Source organism: Manacus candei, unplaced genomic scaffold (genome assembly GCF_025592945.1).
Source record: "Manacus candei isolate 608988 ecotype Guabito, Panama unplaced genomic scaffold, ASM2559294v1 h1tg000048l, whole genome shotgun sequence".
In the NCBI taxonomy this organism is placed as follows: domain Eukaryota; kingdom Metazoa; phylum Chordata; class Aves; order Passeriformes; family Pipridae; genus Manacus; species Manacus candei.
In genome coordinates, this window is record NW_026138096.1 from 3639133 (window position 1) to 3659287 (window position 20155).

Sequence of the window (20155 nt, forward strand, 5' to 3'; positions counted from 1 at the left end):
GTAAGCCAAAAGAGAGAACCAATTCAAGCTAAAAGTGAGGCATTTTCCATTCTCCATATCTTTAACATTTATCGCTCTCTCTGAGCCAATTCATCTCATAATCTAAAAAATGCTGGAGCCAGCACAAAGGAGATATTGGCAGAATAAAAAGAAGCTGGGTATGGCAGGGGAGTTGGAAAACCTCATTCAATTGCAGTGTTGACTTCCAAAACTTATGAAATTAAGACCTAAACTGTATCAGTAGCCCACTTCCAGTTTTTTCATTCACTTCTGCCTACTAAACATCTAAAGAGATTTTATATCCTAGAGTCCACAAGAGTTTTTTTAAATTTAAAAACATATGGCCAAATAGATGTGATCATTTTTTCCAGCTATTTGTAAACACTCATAGTAATCTAGCTGAAAGTATAAAATTAGACATAGCTGTAAAAAATTATGAGAAATGCAATGAATTGTACTTTACAGTTTGTTGCAAACAGACCCAAGGACTGACATTGATGTTATTTTGATTTTACATAGAGTTCTTGCCTAAAAGGCAGCATTTTCTATTCGTCATTTTTGTTTGGAGAAAGAAATTAAGACTATTTAATTTACTCCCTGTTCCAAAACATTGCTAACATCTGTATCCTCATCCCTTTATATTTGCAGCAAATGGATGCATTTGGAAAAAGGATTTTTAAATCTGAAGTGGTAGAGAGTTCCTAGAATTTCCACTGTTATCAGACTTTGAACCCTTTATTAGAAACATTACAGAGATTTTTAAAGAGAGGAGGCATTAAGGAGAGAGGAACAATCTAATTTATTTGGGCACTGAAAAATATCCTGCACGTACTGTTGGATTTTCCAATACCTGCAAGTCCTTTATAGAATAATATAAAAGAAAACTGAAAACATATTTGAAAAAGCAATGATATGACTTGATCTGATATAATAAGGACAGAAATTGGCAGATGCTAGTGCTAAGTAAAACAGATCAGAAAAAGATAAGTTGTGTCTCAGAAGAGACCTTTAAAAAATTAAACTCATTTTATTTGATACCCTTCTGAAAAGATAAACTAAAAAAGATCCTGATCAGGACATTACTACGAGATGGTTTCCTTCTCCAGGAACAGGAAGCAAATGGGAAGCTGTAACCTGAAAGCATAGGGCAGAGAATGGAAGCCAGCAGTTGAGCCTGTGAGATACTGAACATAGGTTATGAGCAAAGTTTTATTACTCCAGAGGAAGAAGAAATTGTTTGGTTATGAAGAGTTATAGAAGAGTTTTAAAACCACCTTTCCTTTGTGCTTTTCCAAGACATAGGTCCTTCCCCGCTCAATTTTTTTTTTAAAGTTTATTATTATTGTTATTTTTATAGCATGGCCTGTTGTCTCCCTTTCCACCTTATAATTGCACCTTAATTTATCTCATTTATTCCTGTGACTCCACAAATTCATATGAGTCCACTAAAATCAACCATCAATGTGTGTACTATACCCAAGACTTGTAGATAGCCCCTCCTAAGCACTACACGAAGACCAAAGAATCTTGTGCTGCTAAGAACCACCACGCTGGTTTGGATGGGTTCAGCCCCATCCAGCACAGTGTCCTGCCTCCAACAGCAGCACAGGTGCCAACCCAGAGACAGCTGAGAACAGAGCATGCATAAATAACAGCACGTCTCCTAACTTCTGGCTCAGAGGCGTGGAAATTCAAAATGTAAAAGTAATACAGAAGAGAAAGGATGGTTGTTTTTTTGAAAAGCATCATAAAAAAAAAAGAACGGTAGCAGAGGGAAGAAGGAATTCAGGATGACAATGGAGAAACACACTGCATTGGTGCAAACTCTATAGGGTAGTTCTGCAAAAATGTGTTGGAAGCTACAGAGCAATGACAGCATGCTACAAAGGTAACACCGACAATGCTAAGCCCATTACACATTTCAGTTGCTGCTCTTTTTGTCACTCATGCTTTTAGATAAACCATAGGACTATGTCCATGCTATAACACTGCTTTGCTTTTCTTTCTCTCTGGCTCAATAAAATCACTGTGATCTAGGAATTTTAACAAAGAGTATCCTGCTTGGTTTTAGGTGAGGGGAAAACAAATCCACAAGGCCAGAATCCATGCGTGCCCATTGACCCACTATATTTACAACTATCACATAATCTGACATCAGAAAATAATATGGAGCAACACCGTGAACAGTCTTCTTAGCAAAAAAATTAGATGTATACAGGTGTTATTTAATGATCTTGAGAGAGGGATTCATAACTAAATAGATAAATAAAATTTGTTTTGCACTAATAAAATGCTGTTCATAAGTGCTCCAATTCAGTGAAATTCTAGTTGTGGCATCACCAGCAGGGGCAAGACACAGATATGAAACAGTCAGCACAAAGCATTAGAGAAAGTCTTTCTCACAGTAAGGACCATTCAAAACTAGGGGCATAAAATACGATGCAAGGCAGCAGTGACCTGGATTTTACCTGAACATTTTTAGTTTTCCTGCTTAGAAAGAATTTCCATATTTGCCAATAACATAAAAAAAAATCTGGACCAAAGCTCTATACATATGTGAAGCATAGTGAGCAAGCCAAGACTTCTAAGAAATAGAAGTTACCGCCCATGAAAACAGTAAATCTGATGCATTTAGTAACCACCTAGGGCAGGCAATGGCAATTCAACGCAGCACATCTGCACATTCTTCTGCCTGGGAAATTCCAGACATAATTACAACTGCCCTGTCACTGCTGACCTTACAAACCACTCTCTTACAGCTCCTCTCCACATTTTCTAACTTAAATATGAAAATTGTGAATGTACAACCCTAATTATAAGGCATGGGTCACATTTCAGGCAAATATTGTACTCCAAGTAATTTAAAATGTAAATTAGGTAAACTGACTTCTGATAGAAGCTATTTTTATAGTAACACCTGCAAAACATCTTGATAGTAAGAAAGATGCTGAATTCCTTACAGACAGTAGAGGGCAATTTGTGTTCATTTGCATACTCCAAAATTAAAATCTGTCTGACAATAATTTTCTTATTACAGTACTTATTTCTAGAGCAACTATCAAAGTACTAAACGTAGACCCTCTAAGGAGAGATCAGTTACTGTGCAAGTTGAAAAACAATCAATTTCAAAGTCAATCTGGACAAAGTAATTTATTTATAACATTAACAACCATTATTGCTTGAAATTCCAGAAATGCAAGGAGAAGCTAGTGGAAAATGGGACTGCTTGTCACACAAAGTTGCTGTCTTCATCTAGGGATCAAAACCACAGCTGTTAAAATACTGTAAGAGTCGCGTCCAGATGAAAAAAACGCAACTTGAGCTGGTGCAGATAAAAAGCTCAAGGAGAGACAGACTCAAAGCAGCAAAGCCACATCTTGTTAAAGCATATGTCGCCTGTCCACAATACTTTTAACACATGCTAGAACATACTGGATGCATTATCACATTTATTGCCTTGACAACAAAGATAGAATTAATAGTACAGGGTAGTCCTTGTTCCAAAGAACTAAAATTTGAGAGGAAGCTAAGGAAGTATTAGCTATATTTTCAGATGCAGTCTAAGAAGTTTTTCTCTGGGAAGCAAACAAAAAGCCAAGATTGTTTAAAATTTACTGGTTAACTAGAAGTCCTTCCCAAATGCTGCTCTGTGCCTGGTAAAATAATGAAAAAAAAAAAAAAAAAGACGAAAAATAAGGAAATCAATTTTAATTAAGAAGTGTTTGTAAAAAAATATTTTATAATAAAACCTTTCAATTTTTCAGGGGTTTTTTTTTGGTTGTTTGTGGGTTTGGGGGGTTATGGGGAGGTTTTTTTGTTTGGGTTTTTTTGCTGTTGCTTTTGTGGGGGGTTTTTTGCCTTATAGCTGAGGATTAAAAAAGAAGTTTAGAGTCAATGGAAACAGAATTTGTTGCAATAACCAAGTATATTTTTCCCCTACAAGTTTTAAAACACCCCACATTTTCCCCAGCACTGATATTGGATACTATATTTAGGAAAGCTCTACTGAAAATACCTTATATTGAGGTGCTCTTGGTCTCAAGTACTACATTCTCATTGTTATTTAGCAGAGAGGCATATTTCCTTACTATTGTTCTAAGATATCTCAGCTCCCTTCACCAGAAAAACCCAGAGGTACCCCAAAAACATTTATCAGTCAAAAATTTTTCCCATATGATGTGGTGAAGAGAGTGATAAACTGCAATATTGACAAACTTACAAGCTAACAAGAAGCAGTCTTACCACTGGTTTGTAACTGCATTACTTACAAAAGCCCTTGCTTTATACATTTATAATGCATGAAGTAAATTTATTTCTGTCTTTAGAAGACTGTCATAACGACAGTGAGGTATTTCTAAGGGAAATCCTCCTGTGAGAATTTGGTTTATTCCACACGTACCAAGTACAACTTCTACAGCTCCTAGTCTTTAAAATTAAAACTTAAGACCAATAAATAATTTCTTTTTCATTATTAAAATGAAGAGTGTGAAAATAACTGTTTTGTGTCCTCACTAACTTGCTAATGTAAAGCCTCTGTTTAGAATGCAACAACATAGTAAATCCAGGAAATTTGCTGCAGCAGTGAATTAAAAGTAAGACTGAGATTCCCAGCTATTCGCAGATTTGTTTTTAAAAAAAATAAATTTACTACTAAAACTTGAACTTGTAACTGGACTGTACTTGGTGGACATGGCATGACCTTATCACACTTGTGCAAGTTTATCTGAGAAAAAAAATTCAACAGTCATTATGAATATGAATTATGCTCTTCACGTCTTCAGCTAAGGCTTTCACTCATGCCAGACTGTGCTCGGTTCTAGATGTGCATGTGCACCTCTAGCAGACATGGCAGTGGCTTCCTATTTGGAACAGAACATAACCTTACCTCTGGTGTGCCCCCGCATTCACAGATAAAATGCAATGCTACACTAAGAAATGCAGCTCATGGTGTAACAGGCAGAAGTTGAAGAGTTCAGCACCATGAAATGCGGTGCTGCTTAGAATCACAAACTGGTTTGGATTGGAAGGGACCTTAAAGGTCATCCAGTTCCAGCCCCCCTGCCACGGGCAGGGACACCTTCCACTAGACCAGGTTGCTCAGAGCCCCAACAGCTCACCCAGCAGCTAATTCATACTCATGCTGTCAGGACGAACATCACAGTGCTTTTTGAGACCAAAAGGTTAAATCAAAGCACTGGCAAGAATCTTTTCAATCCATCTGACTGCTGTGTATAACCAGTAATATATACAGGCCCATATAAATAAACACACACAAATATGCATCCTGCCAACTATATGAAAAAAAATTCATTTTTTGACTGCAGGTCAAGAGAAATAAAGATATTTAAAACTTACCTGAACTCTCATGCTCAAAAAGAGCATTTGTGGATTTTGTTTGGTTTTGCCTGGGGTTTTTTTCCAACCTTTTGAATGGAAAGTGGAAGTGATGGATAATGTCCCTAGAAAATGGTGCTTATAAATAATGATACAAGTATAGAGCAATAATTTAAAATAAATATACTCAACAGCTTACTAAGGAACACTGCTTCTAGGAGTTCATGGCTCAGTTCATAATTTTACGGTAGATCTAGCAGTTCAAAAAAAGAGGCCTATATATCGAATACATTTCCTTTACTTCTTTGGAATTGTGATATAATACAAAATTATATATTTCATTTTGTAGATTTTTATAACTAACTCAATCTGTACTTTTGCTGAAGCACCCTTCAAGATTATAGCCTAAACCAGTAAAAGCAAGAAATTTTTTTTATAACTTGATTAAAGAAAAAAAGATTACTGAGAAGTGTGATGTATGTATTTCAAGTTTATTCCAACCTGACTAGCTAATTAATATTTTCATTTAAAACAAGACAACCTAAATAGCAGTAATAAATTCACAATGAAGTCCATTAAAGACTCACCTGTGAATTTTATTTATGTTTTCACTGTCGTGTTTTTAAGCATAGCACTGAAAAGGTGGATAAATCAGGCTACTACTGCCAGTCAACCTAGTCTTTATGGCAGCCACATATTAGATTAAACTACAGAACTATATTTAACCTGAGAAGATAGGGTCCCATTTATGTAATCCTACTTTAAGAGCTTCTAATGAGTTACTGCAGCCTAACCCAGATATGCCTGCCAGCAAGTTCCCTGCTCTTTCACGTCAACTCAATGATGAGAGTACAATTTCATTGTAAAAATTGCTGCACAGCACAAAGAACACTCTTGTTAAACACAGTGATCATCAATATAATCAGTAACCTAAAAATAAACTTCTGCCTAATTTAGCTCATATTTATAACACAGAAGCTTTATCTTTATTTGCATTGTATTTGCTACACAGCCATAGTCAGTGCTACTAAGAAGAGATTCCTGAGGCAGGGGAATAACTACTCAATGGAATTAGATAAGTAAAGAAATTGATAAGTTTTTTGACACTAGAGCATTCACAGAGAGAGCAGATGCCTACATTTACTAGTCAAGGAACACAGGCAGAAATTACTGAAAGATGCTTCAGGACTCAAATCATATGTTAAGTGAGTTATTACCACAGTGGCCTCTTTTTGCCTTGAAAATCTTCCGACAAGAAAGCTCATACATCTTAGAAATGTCTTCCTCTTTTAGAGAGCATCCGCTGAGAGTCAGGCTTCCCCAGCTGTGAGTCCAGCTTTCCCAGCTGAGAGTCCTGCATCCTGAGAGTCCTGCATCCAGCCACCTGCCTCGCAGGCACATATGGAACATGGGGATCAGCGGGGGCTGGGGCGAGTGCCGGTCACTCGGCAACATCTGCCCACTGATCCAAAGTGGCATTAATGAAAAGCTAAGAGCAGTTAAGTTCACTCCTTCATGCTGAAAGACAGATGTAGTGACAAAAGGTGTGTGTAAAAAGCAACACATTAGATGGCAAAAGGAGCAGGGAAAAGGAGGAAGCTGTTCAGAACATGCTTTTTGACCCAATTCATCTACTGTAAACACCTTGCCAAATACATAGTACTGTTTGAAACCAAGCACAGCATGAAATGCAAAACAGAAATGTAGAAAACAAGAAGGCCCAACTACAAACAGAAGAAATAATTAAGAAATAATCATTACAATTTGTCACTGCATCACACGTTTCAGTACCGGTTGTTTCTAGATTTGGCTGTGTTTAGAGGGTTCTTAGCTTGAAGTTCATCTCAACAAATGATCAAAATGCAAAAATTATATGTATTAAAATACTTTGAATTTCAGTGTCACTAGTTGCTTTCTCTAATGATGTCTATTGATACTGTATATACAGGGAAAGCATTAAAAATGCATTTCAAAGAGATGTAGTTTCTGATCATCACATTTTCTCTGGGGCACTAGGATGCCTTTCTCTGTTATTATATCTGGTCCACAGATTTCAAGATTCAGAGGACAGAGACTATACCAGGCATGTAGACATGGCATTCCCAAAACCAAACAAGGTCAATAGACCATAAACACAGTATTTTGGCTTCAAATGTTAATTATTTCCCTGCAAAGCTAAAGCTAAAGTCCAGTGGAAAGTTCTTTTACTAATTTGGCTCTTCACAAAGGAAACAATGAGGTGCTTCAGAGATAAACAGTTTACATTTATTTTACTTAAATATTTTATAAAAAAATTTGATTACGGGGAAAAAAACCACAACAAATAATGTACTCTGTTCTATCAGAAAATTTCGTATTGGCTTGGTTGTTCACATGAAACACACTAATTTTAATGCAACTCAGTCTGGGAGAGAGGGAGACAGGAATCCTCCTCCATTGACCTGGTCATTCGGATGAACTGCACAAAAGGGGCCAGGCACTGAACCATCTCACAAGCACGTTTCACTTAGGGCTTTGTGTAGATCATATACTGCACAAATGGATGAAAGATTGAGAAGGAAAGTCTAAAAGACAATTTTCTATAAATGCGGTTTTGATAAAGACTGACTTTTAGTATTCTTCTCAAGCTCAAGAAAGCTAATCTATATGTCCAAGAAGCAAACAATACAATTATTGGAAAACCCGGCATTAAACAATGACTCAGCATGTTGACTGAGCCTCAAACTCTGAATAAAAAATTTATAACATATTTAAAATTTAGAAGGGTGGTTACACTCACTCAAAGAGAAAAAGAAAGTAGTAAGCTACTATTAAACTGACTAAAAGCAAAAATCAGAAATTAGAAAAAAGTAGCTTACTATTTAAAGAAAGAAAAAAGGTCACTTTTCTTAGTGTAAGGGCAATTCAGGAAAAAAGTTATTAAACAAAAACACTAAATTCTCTGTAAATTTAAAGTAATCCAACACAACATGATCTTCAAGCAAAAAGCTGATGTTGAGTTCAGAAATTCCATGCTTAGCACCAGTAATGTTATTATAAAATATGTTTCTTTGGCATTATAAGAGTAAATTTGAATCTAATTACTAACATGTATTATTAAAAATGCATAATATAAAGACATTATGAATATTCATAAAAGTGCATTACACAAATGTTCATACAGATGATCTGTGCAGACTGAAATGTATAGTCTCTCCTACAAAGGCAGATAATCTCAATGGAAGAAAAGAAGCAATTATGTAAAAAGGAAACATAGAATGAAACAGACATCAGAAAAAGATTAAATTCAAGTTACAGAGGAGACTAATGTGCTTCATGAATAAAGAAGGAAGAAAACTTCAGTAAGTGAGAAATCATGGTATGAAGAAAAGAGAGGAGGTGTATCAACTAAGTATACAATAGTATGCAGATTAATGTATGGAGACATGAAACATCAGAATATAAATTCTACTTATCAAAAATAGAATGAGTTTTAGCCATGTTAGAAAATGCAAAGCTGAGCTCCCACTTACAGATCAACACTATGAACATGCCATTTTCCTGTTGGTTCAGTATCTCATGTAGAAGGACAACAAAAGAATTTATTCCTTTCCTGCCATGTGGATAGGCAGAAGAATAGCTAAACAACCACCAGTTTTGAGCACACTGCTTTCTGCCTTATCAGGAACAGGATGATAGTTTTGTCTCCTTGACATACTTCCATAGCCAGTACTCCAAACACAGAAGCAGCAAATCAAATTCCCCTGGCATTAAAAGAAGAAATAAATCTCTGCAGAGAGACTATTATTCCCCACACATATACTCAGGAATGGAAGCAGAGTCAAATTCTGATCCAGCTGGCAGATTGTCTCTTTGCTAGTTGCAGTTGTGTGGACATCAATTCTGAACTGCATTGTGCAGCATCACTACAGGTATACCCAAGGCATACCACACAAATATACAAGTCTGGCCATATTCTGCAGGTTAAGGCCCCTGTGCCTCCCAATGTCATTAGAAATGCTCTTTTTTCTTCCTTGTATTAAAAAAAAATAATTGTTTACGTGATTTTCAACACAAACACCACAGCAGTCTACTCCAATATTACAAAACCAGAGAAAGAAATGCAAAATTTAATTGAATTGCTTAAGTAATGAAGCTTTGATATTTAATTGATTTACTCGAAACTGTAAATTGCTAAAAACAAAACATTATTTTAACCTGACAGTCCCATTGAGACCAATATTGTAAGCTTATTCAAAGCTGTTTATGAGCAGAACTAACAGCATGCAGAAAAGATACCTGGGATCCAGAGCTGGGTTTGAACCTCTGCTTGCCATGATTATAGGATAAAGCTTCATTTTCACATTTGCATAGGTATTGCCCAGTAGAGTTGAAGCCCAGATGACAGAACCAAGGGCTGACAGTGTTCAGTGCCACTCTACAGCTCGACAAGGCAGGATTTCCGGCAACTCATTTCCCACATTCCTCTTGGACTCAGCTATTTATTAGTTTATGTGTATTTAAACAGCCTTTAAGTCTTCAGCCACATGGCTGGCACCATTTCTCCAACATCCTCCTCAAAGTCAAACAACTCTAGATAATACATTGCAGAATATTGGCTAACCAGTGCATCACAAAACCTGCTGCTCCAATGTGATCTATAAGCTTCAATACAGCAGAGAAGATGGTGCTGGGATAGGCTTTAAAAATATCTGAAGAAATAAACAGTCCTTAATGGACTGGATGAAGTCTCTGTAAAGAGATGTCAAGCTAGAGAGCATTTGGTCTTGTATACTGGCTGTAATTCAAAGGGACAGAAGTGGGCAAGGAGAGGAAAGCAGGAACAAACAGGGGATCTGCAGTCAGAGGATTGTGAGTGGGTGAGCACGAGCAGACTGCAAAGGGAACCAGTTTTGCTGTCAATGAGCCATAACATCTCAGCTGAGCATACTGAAAACATTTACCTGAAAAAAGAGAGGAAACAAATCTGGAATCACTGGACAGTTTTCCATAGAGCTGGAATTATTAATAGTCACAGACACCTTGTTCAGGAATTTCAGCATGTGTTACAAGCCATCTCTCTGCTCTTGATCTTTTGATTGACCAGTCAATCAATTTTATGTGTTACCTGGGAAGAGTCACAAGACAAGGTAACTCCAGTGTATCACAGGTCTCTAAGTTGAGATCTTGCTAAAGCTAATATGGAGAACAGGTCTGCAGTTTGCTTCAACAGATTCAGGACACAATCAGGCTGAGTCTCACCTCCTCAAAATTTACTTTAAGATGAAATGTTTATCATCTCCATAACAGTGGTTTTTACAAAGATAAAAAGTGAGGTCTTTTTTTCCTCTGGAGCAGCATACGTGCCATTTACACAGCAAGTTAAAATGAGGACAGCAATGTCCATGATCACGTTCCAATGGTGTTTGTATACAGTGTCTTCAGCCCACTAAATGCATGTGGCATGCAGCGTTTCCACCAAAGACCTTGAAGCCAAGCACAGTTTCACAAGCTAGAGCAAAAATTAACAAGAAGGTTCTCAAAACATTAAGAAAGACAATCTGTTACTTAGAGAAAGTTAAATCCTATTTGCCAAAAACAGATAAGAAGACCTCAGCACCCAATGCACAACATCTGAGAGGGAAATATTGCATGCACACACTGTAAGAATTCCCCTGCTTCAAAGGCACAATCGTTTCTTGTCATCCAAAATCTGCTTGGGACTGGGATGTAATAAGTATATACCACCTGGCCTGCACCCAAAGGGTCAGTCCATCAAGAATCTACAGCAATTATCAATACTGGTAAAATCACACCAGTCGACAACTCCAAGGTTCAGAAACAAACAGAGAATTACTTGTGCATCTCCAGTGCCTTCTATATGGTCAGTCCACCCTCTGGAAAACTTCATCCAGGCCTGATATCTGCCACCAAATAGAAAAGACCCAGAGAGCACACACAGTTAAAGCCAAACACATCAGTGAATGAAGACTAATGCTCCCCAGAAACACTATAGCTTACTGAAAAATGCTAAGGGAGAAGTTCAAATGTGAAGGGTTTAGGTCTTGAACTGACAACAAAACTAAGCACAACCAACGAAGTCCTAGCAACACAGGCATGGATGACATAAAGCTTTGTGACACAGATATTCACAGGTAGGTTTAATGAGTCTCAGAACTACATGACAACTTGATTGAATTTATTCACATTTTAATTCATAAAAGTACTGTGTTAATTTTATATTTACATATATATAGAATACTATAGAAGAAGGTCTGAGTACTTCATCAATTACTAAAATTTTGGTCTGTGGCCCCAAAGTCACATTTATCTACTAAAATCCTTAAAATGTATAAGTACCAACTTACAGTCCCATTTTTCAGGGCAGGTTTTATCAGTCAGAAACTTGCAGCATGGGCCATGCTAAAAGCTGGGGAAAAAATCCAATGTTTAAACTTTACTGCAGATTAAAGAATGATATATATGTAATTAAAGCACCAAAACTGTAGTAGCCCTTCCCATGCACAGAGGTCACGGTCACAATGAGTACAACTACTACCGTGAACCCCTCTGCCTTGACCAGTCGTTGTTTACATCCAGTGTAAATTCAGAACACATGCAATAAAGTTGATGGATGTATGGATGATGGATACATGTTATACAGACTGTAACTGAGATTAGAATCAAACCAGTCATTATCGAGAGGGTTCTTACTTTTCTGCTTAAAAAAGCTAAAGCCTTTGCAAGAGAGAAGCCATGAAAACAGTTTTATCACCTATGGGGTGGGGTGTATCTCAGGCAATATAAAACAGGACAAAGAAAAAATAGTTTGTTTAATTCAAACCCCACTAAAATTAAAGTTTCACATTGTGCAGTTTCATTGCTAAAGAATGTATCTCATACTTAATGATTCCTTCCCCATTAAAAAAAAAAGTTAAATCAGAAAACAGAATGACATGTGCAGAACATCCACTCCTCCATCATGAAAAAGCACAACAAAATAAGAACATGTAGCATTTTGACATCAACAAAGCTGCCTACATAGACGCCCACTCTTTCTTATTTTCTCTGCAGCATACTCTTTTAACTCACTCATCTCCTTCTGCATCTTTCTCAGAATTCTTGACTTACCTACTTTCCATATAGCTTCTTCAGACTTGTTTTCACATGAAAACCAACCACGGAAATAGTTATTCTCTTACAGACAGTTCAGAATACTACAATCATTTTAATTCTTCCCTCTCCCAATATATTGTAAACCAATAAAAATTATTTCAGAGTATCTGAAATAACTAGAATTGGAGAGTTATTCCACAGATCTTCATGCTGTGACAGATTCACACATTTGGTCCCACCTCCCAGTGAGAAGTTGGCAATTACTGCATTCCAGTGCAGGACCATGGATTTTTTCCAGCTCCCTTAATCCACATGCCAGTTACAGCTGATTGTGGCAGCTGAACCAGTAATGCATTTTTGCATCAGATGCGCAAAAGCTAGAAAAACTGGATATGAGAGAGCAAATGTGTGGTACACTTCGGGCATTTTTTCTGCAAATGAGAATTATCATTCTTGACGATCATGATATTTAAGGCTCTGCTTCACTGCAATCCAACAGGATTTTAGATTTACAGATCTAAATCTGTAAGAAATGCACAGTGTTTATTATCTCAAGTGATATGAGAACACATCCCTCTAAAGGTTTTAGATATTCCTCTGCTTTGTGTGAGGAAACAGCAAATAATTAAAATCCCAGCTTTTGTGCTGTTTCAAGGATTAGCCTCTGTCAATTCCTGGACAATATATACATTAAGTACACTAAGTACTCTGATTAGAGCTTAAACGCCGTTTAAATCAGACACATCTCCAATACATCCCCTTGCAAAGCATAGTCTGTCATCATTATGCAATTATGTTATAGTGCCAGCACGCAGGAATCTTCTATTTCACCCGGTGCGTCAGATACACTGTCTCTGCACACACATTTAGCTGTACGGTAATCCTTGGAGTGTTTTCTGAGTGCACAGTTGTGAATGGACACAAAATTCTCAGCATTTACTGGTTTTATTCTTAAAAGCCACAGCTTTGTTACTCAATAGCTAGATTCCTAATAGCTTGCTAAACAGATAGACTAAATCTAGCTCAGATATATCTAAGCATGGCTGTGGTCATGGTTCCCCTCTGTGATGCAGAAATAGGCATCTACTTTCTAGACTACAAGTCATCTAGGAAAGGCTACAGTGAAAAGATGGAGAAAAAAAGTAGAAAAAGAAAACTTAAAATATTTCGGGTTTCCTTACACAGTGGACAAAAAAAAATCTGCAAAAAATAATATATACACAGAGTATATGTTACTAATACAAAGGCAGGGTTGGTACAATTAGCTGAATGCAGGAAAGCTTTGGGGTTTTACTGAAAGAGGTAGTAATAACACTGACCTCCCAGCTGGCAGAATGTAGAATCTAAAAAGTCCTAAGAAATTTTAACATATGATGGCAATCCATTAAAAATAAACAAACAAAGACACACCAAAAGTCAAACCAATCAAGCAAACAAAAAAACCCCACCACCAAATCAAACTAGAAAACATTAATAAGGGGACATAATGAGATGTCAGGAACAAAAAAAAAATGGTCCAAAAATACTCATTTTTCAAGGTAACTCATTGCAAAAAATTCAAATTCATGCCATTTATCAGTGAAACTTGATTAAAAATACAAAAATGCTCATCTAACCTTCCCAGTCAAGTATATACATCTTGAGTTCTGGAGCAGCAGATTTATCTTTGAGACTTCAACCCTTCTTATAAATGCAGTTTGAAATTAGCCAACAAATGCAAAAATTAGTCATAGGAGACTGAGAGACAGCAGAAGCATTTAAGTCTCATTTCCGTAGGAAGCCAGGCTACAGTAAATGTAATTAAAGTTTTTAGTAAGAGTTTGCCACTTTACTAAAATACTCAGAATTACCAGAACAGACACTAAGTGTTGGGGCACAGCATCCCATCCTCCCTCCCCGTTCTACGTGGTAGTGGCCAAAGCCTCATGGAAAAACTAATAGGATGATTATCTTGAGAAGGATTATGCTGCACGGAGAAGCTGAAGTCTGCCTTTGTGAGAATTAAGTCCACCATCCCCACTGGTCTGCTGAATTATTTTCTTTTGCCATAGTGCAGATAGAGCATCACCCTGCTCTTTCTTAAAATAAGTGAATCTCAAAGAACGTCAATATAAGAAAGAGGCATAAAATGTACTTGCAAATCTTTCTTTCTGGCTTAAAAAACAGGGAGTCCAGAAAATTACATAAGAGGAAAAATTACCACATTCTTTTTTAAGAAGTGAAGGTCTGCTACACTAAATTAGCAGAGTATAATTATAATACAGTCTATACCTAACGAGCTTAGCAATGAATGATTGAGACACGATCTGTTCTACAGGAAATGCCAAGATGTGACTCAAGTAGATCAACATAAGGTCAAAACATTGTGAAAACATTGTGAAAGTGGTGCTTTACACCTCAATAGGGAAAAAAGGTTCTTAGGGTTTCATCTTTGCTTTCCAAGCAATTTAGAGAAGGAACACAACACACTGTCTCCATCCTGGTAGGGACAAGAGAGTGTTTACAGCCAGATAGTGCATAAAGAACTACATGAAGGAGTTACTTCAAAATTATAGAAGCATTTACAGCTTAGGGACTCAGACAGAATGAGAACCACTGTCTCACAAAGTAAAACCTCCACCCTAGAAACGTGTCCTGATTAGACTCAGGATACACGTGCATCCCATTGCCACAAGTATTTATAAATGTGGATAACAAGCTTGTTCAGAGAATCAGTAGTTCACAAGAGCATAAGGCTTATACTTTTGGGTGGCAGTTCAATTGCAAGCTAGTGAGAAGAAATGCAAAATATTGGACACTTTTTTGCATAAACAGAAGCATTACAGTGCAGTAAATAAAAAGCTACCAGATACTGGATACTGACATAGATAGAAAATAGAAAAAGAAGATAAAATCTCAGCTCATAATCAATGACATTTTGAAAAGTCTTATTAAAGTGGTCTATTTTAGATAGATAAGATACTCCTTGTTCTGATTGTTGAAGAAGAGAATTAAGGTAATTTTGAAAGAACCCATGGAAGATTGCTCTGCAGTGGCTCACTCTTCTTCTCACCAAATAAATAGTAATAACCACAATAATAGTACCTCAGTTTCAATTACACCAACGTACCACTTGGCCCACTTCACCTTAAAATAAATGGATAATGTTAGGATTAAACTTGAGACCATTATACTCACAGGGGGAAAATAAAAAACTCACTTCCTCACCTGCACAGCAAGGTCAAAGCAATCAGATAAGCAGACAGTCCCCATAATGAAGGCTGGCAACCACGCTGACTTTAGCCAAAGGGACACCGTTTATTGAGGTTACAGCCAGGAAGCCATGCATTTCATCTGCAGCACATGCTGAGCGTCAGTGCCAAAGCAAAAGTGAAACTGCAAAATACGGCCGGGTGGCTCTACCGACACTTCCGTAGTGAATGGAAAGGTACCAGCTCTGATAAGAGCAACTAAAAGCATTCAATACTAATGTCTTGTCAAGGACAACTGAAATGGAGGGCAACTGTCAGTTATCCAAGAAGACGAAAGTTAAGTTGAAATGGCAGTAAGAAATATGAAAAACATGCTTTCTGATTTTCCTTACTGTCAAGGTAGGGTGCTAAAAAGTGGGCAACATGTTGTTAAGATGTACTAAAAGTGAGAAGAAAAAAGAGCAGAAACCTCAAAGAGTTATGAGACACATCTTGATCCTCTACAGTTGTGGTTCCATTCAGCATTTAGTAGGGAACAAGTAAGCAACACATGAACAAATACGTATTGGGCTGATAATGTAAATATTGCCTCTCTTAATTTTACACTGATTACAGATGCCAGATCACAGACTAAATATATAGGTTTTTAAAAACATCTGCAGGAAACAAATTAACTAATGTTTACATCAAAATTCTCTTATCAGAACAAAACAAAGGGCCTTTCAGGCATCTTTCACCAAAAACAAAATAAAGCCAAAGCAAAGCAAAACAATGTTGACTGTGCTTTTTTTGAGGATGATATAACCAGTATAAAAAAGTCCATTCACTGTTTCTAAACATTTCACCATTTAAGTGATTTTTGCTTCACTTTCAGACTTTCACCTCTAGAAACTGGTTTCAGTTTATCAAGTTATTCACCATGTTAATAAGACAGTATGTTTTTATATAACATGTATTAGGCACCCCTCTCTTAAAACCAAGAAAATGCAGAGAGACAAATTAGAAATTACCATTCTATATCTTTGTCTTCATTGACATATACTTTCCCATTGTGAAAACAATACACAGTGACTGTAAGTTTCTGTGCCTAACAAAACAACAAAAATAAAAGAACAAAATTCACATTGTATTTCTCACTATATCAAGCACCATATCCACCCCTGTCTAACATAACAGTTGCAGGTGTGAGCTTCCCAAATACATTTGGCTCTTCCTTTGCATTTATGCATGTGTTTCAGAGTCTATATGGTAAAGAAAGAATGCATCAAATCCAAAGGTAGCTCTGGAACTAAATGACACATCTATGAGGCTGGTGTTTTGTTGAAAGAAAAAGAGGAAATGTCACACAGCACATAGCAGAAGTTTCTCTTCAGCTCCCGTTCTTATTAGATGAACAAGGAGATGAAATACTGCAAGTAAGGAAGTAACCAACCAAGTTTTAGCAATCTCTAAGAAACGCCTACAAAAGCATTCCCTGTGCTAAAAAAAAAGTCTATGATTTATAATAGTGTACAAAGGATGGAAGTATCACTGAAAAAGACTGAATAAAAAATTAAACTACTACTGTGTTTCCATTTGGCCCCATTGACAATAAATCTATACCATTTTTATTGAACTACTGTAGACATTTTCTCTATTACTCAAGTTAGGGTTGATAACATTTCATATTTTAAAAAATCTTAGCAAAACTTAAACAGAAGTAAGTTACAAAATTTGTATACAGGAGGAAGACTTCTCAAGATGGAAAACTCCCACTTTTTTAGATCATGAACTCATGACATTTTATTGTGACCTGTGAATAAACTATGAAACAATGGCCATGAAACCAATTTTCCTTTCTAATGCTGAGTAACATTGCAATAAGTACCGTAAATCAGCAACTGTTCTAAATAGGGAATTTTTTTAATGAAAAACAAAAGAGATGGAATGCGTTTGTGCATATCAGTACACAAAGCTGCAATTAAGGTTGAATATTGTCCCTTCAAAATGAAGTAGAACAGAGTTAATGAAATTTGAGAGGAAATAAAGAATCAGAATTGCAGACAAGGACATGAGGAAGGGTTTGATGTTTTCTTTGCTTGATGGTAAAGAAACTTTGGTTCAAAATTAATAAATTACTAGATAAACAGAGATGCAGTAATCAGTGGTAACTGTCCACATCTCCTCTTAGATGGTGGCAGCATACAACAGACTTTGCTTCTACACAAAGGCGCAATCCAACCTCACATTCTTCAATATTTTCTGTTCCCTAACATGTATTTATGCCAGTGCCATCTGGCCTTACACTGTCCAGAAATATGGCCCAGGTCCAATTCTTTCCTTCATATACTTCCTACTCCCGCATCTATTTTCTATCATAATTTAACCAAAATGTTCCACAAGAAAAAAAAATATAAATGAAGATAACTATAAACATGTACATACTAACAAATAATATTTAAAAGCAGCAATTGACAGGGATAAATTGTAACAAAGATGGTGCTGGGGACACAAATGTACTAACTATGGAAAACAAAAAGTGAGCTTGAATGAGATGGATGTATAAGAGAAAAATCCTGAGGAACCTCTATTCCATCACTGTGTACTGAGATTAACATTTTACCAGAGTGCATCTCTTCCCAAATCAAGCCTCATTTATACCTCAGGTTCAACACATGGCCTCTTTTGAGGATATTTCCAATTCTTGCATTCCCGTAACAACAATCTAAGACACTAAAGGAACATACATTTAAGTGGAGAGCAAGCATTGCCCAGAGCATTTCCAAAAAGCAAATGGAAATAAAAAGCTTTTATATGAACGCAGGAGAGCTGAAATATGTTAGGGAAATCTCTACGCCAATGACCTCTTACAGTACTTTTATCTCAGCCTGTAGCAGACTGGCCCTAGTGTCTCATTGAAGGAGTTCTAGGGCTGGCCTCCTTGAACTTGCAGAGCACCTCTCCAAACAGTGGCCTCTCCACCCATAAGAAGAATCACCTCTTCTAGAAGATCCAGGATTCTTGGCCCTTCCGTTTAAACCTTCAAACTATCTATTCACTTTGTATTAACAACCTTACCACCTGCACCCATCCAGAAACAAAAAACCCAAACCTCAAAAGACCCCACACTACTGCAGGAGCAAGAAACAAAGTCATCCCAATGCACAAAGAAATACAAACAGAGCAGAAATTGAAAACAAATGTTCTAAACTGTACAAAGTATCACAGCTACTGTATCACATTAACTCATTTTAGCATTATTAACAGTAAGGCATGTGTATTTTCGGTGCAGAACAAAAACGGCATCTCAAAAGATAATAAGTAGAATTTAAAAGTCTTTATAAAAATCTTCCTGCCTAAATGCATCACGAATTAGTGTCTTACAATCACAAAACATTTATTTTCATCAGGTTTTGGAAAACCAACACAAAGCACATTCCCCCCCTTGCCATAGAAAACCTGAAACAGAAGCTGGCATCTCACAGAGATGAAACACAGCAGACCCTAATAAGCATTACAGAATCCAATTTCTGCATAAATACATATGCACATCAAGCTAAATGTCAGTGAGACCAACCATGTAAGAAGAGACATTACTGTGTACACATGATGGGTCCTAAGCAGAGGGCAAGCATCTCATGGAGCAAAACAAATCTTGGAATGAAGTGGGACTCATTTTCTTCCACTCTACAAAATTCTCTAGCCTTCCTTCTAATAATCGTACCCATTTTAAAATAAATAAATACCATCAGTTAAAATTAGCGTAATTTCTTGGGATCATTTGATTAGGCAGTGTGGTGCATGGAAGTCATCAGTCAGACCAGTAAATACAGACTGATAATCTGTAAATACATAACAAAATTAATTCTTGCTTGTTAGTTAAACCCGTGTCCACTTCATCCTCTCTCTAATTTAGTACTCCTGCAAATCTTCAGTGATTTGCAGGCCTAGCAACTGCTTTGAGGGCTGAGGGAAAGAACTTTTCTCAAAACCTCACCCATTCATTAGAACAAACCCGTCTTGATGGGGAACCAAGTGAGAAAAATTACAGTGTCTGCAGATACTCCTCTCACCCAGCCTCCCCAGAGTGATCTGTTCCCTAGTGTTGCCATAGAAAACAGAAAGGAAGCCTCCAATTAGGGACGAGGTCACATTTAAGCAGAGATATTATGTAAATATCAGCCAGCCAGCACCCTGCAAAAAAAAAAAATAATAAAGGCCTCATCCTTGCAGTTCTCCAGGGCAGGCCTCGGGTTTGCTCCTAGAAGACCCCTGCCCGCAGGGCTCGGCTTGCAGGAGCATGTGTAACGCTCCGGAGCCTGCCCCGAGGGACCCCCCGGCACCGCCGGTACAGCCCGGGACGGGGCCGGGCGGCAGAGCCGCGGCGGGGCCGGGATGCTCCGCACCGCCATCCCGACCTGCCGCAGGTACCGGCGGCTGCGGGACCGTCCGCGGGGCCCGGCGGGGATGGGGGAGCACAGGCAGCTCCTCCGCGGCCGCGCCCCGGCCCGCTGATGGCTGCGGGGGAGCTGCGGGAGGGCGGGGGCCGGCGGGGC

At 37.5% G+C, this 20155-nt stretch overlaps 1 protein-coding gene across 10 annotated transcripts in view; it reads right to left on the minus strand.

Annotated features, from left to right (window-relative positions):
• JAKMIP1 (janus kinase and microtubule interacting protein 1) overlaps positions 1–20155 on the minus strand; it is a 245641-nt gene that overhangs the window by 225018 nt on the left and 468 nt on the right. Inside the window, exon 2 of one of the 10 annotated variants that reach the window (XM_051798503.1) lies at positions 19649–19793. The exons of 7 other annotated variants lie outside the window; for them this stretch is intronic. The gene's annotated coding sequence lies outside the window, so the exon portion shown is untranslated. Of the gene's footprint in view, positions 1–19596; positions 19615–19648; positions 19794–20155 lie in introns of those variants that run through there. 2 more of the 10 variants (XM_051798506.1, XM_051798507.1) reach the window with 2 other exon arrangements.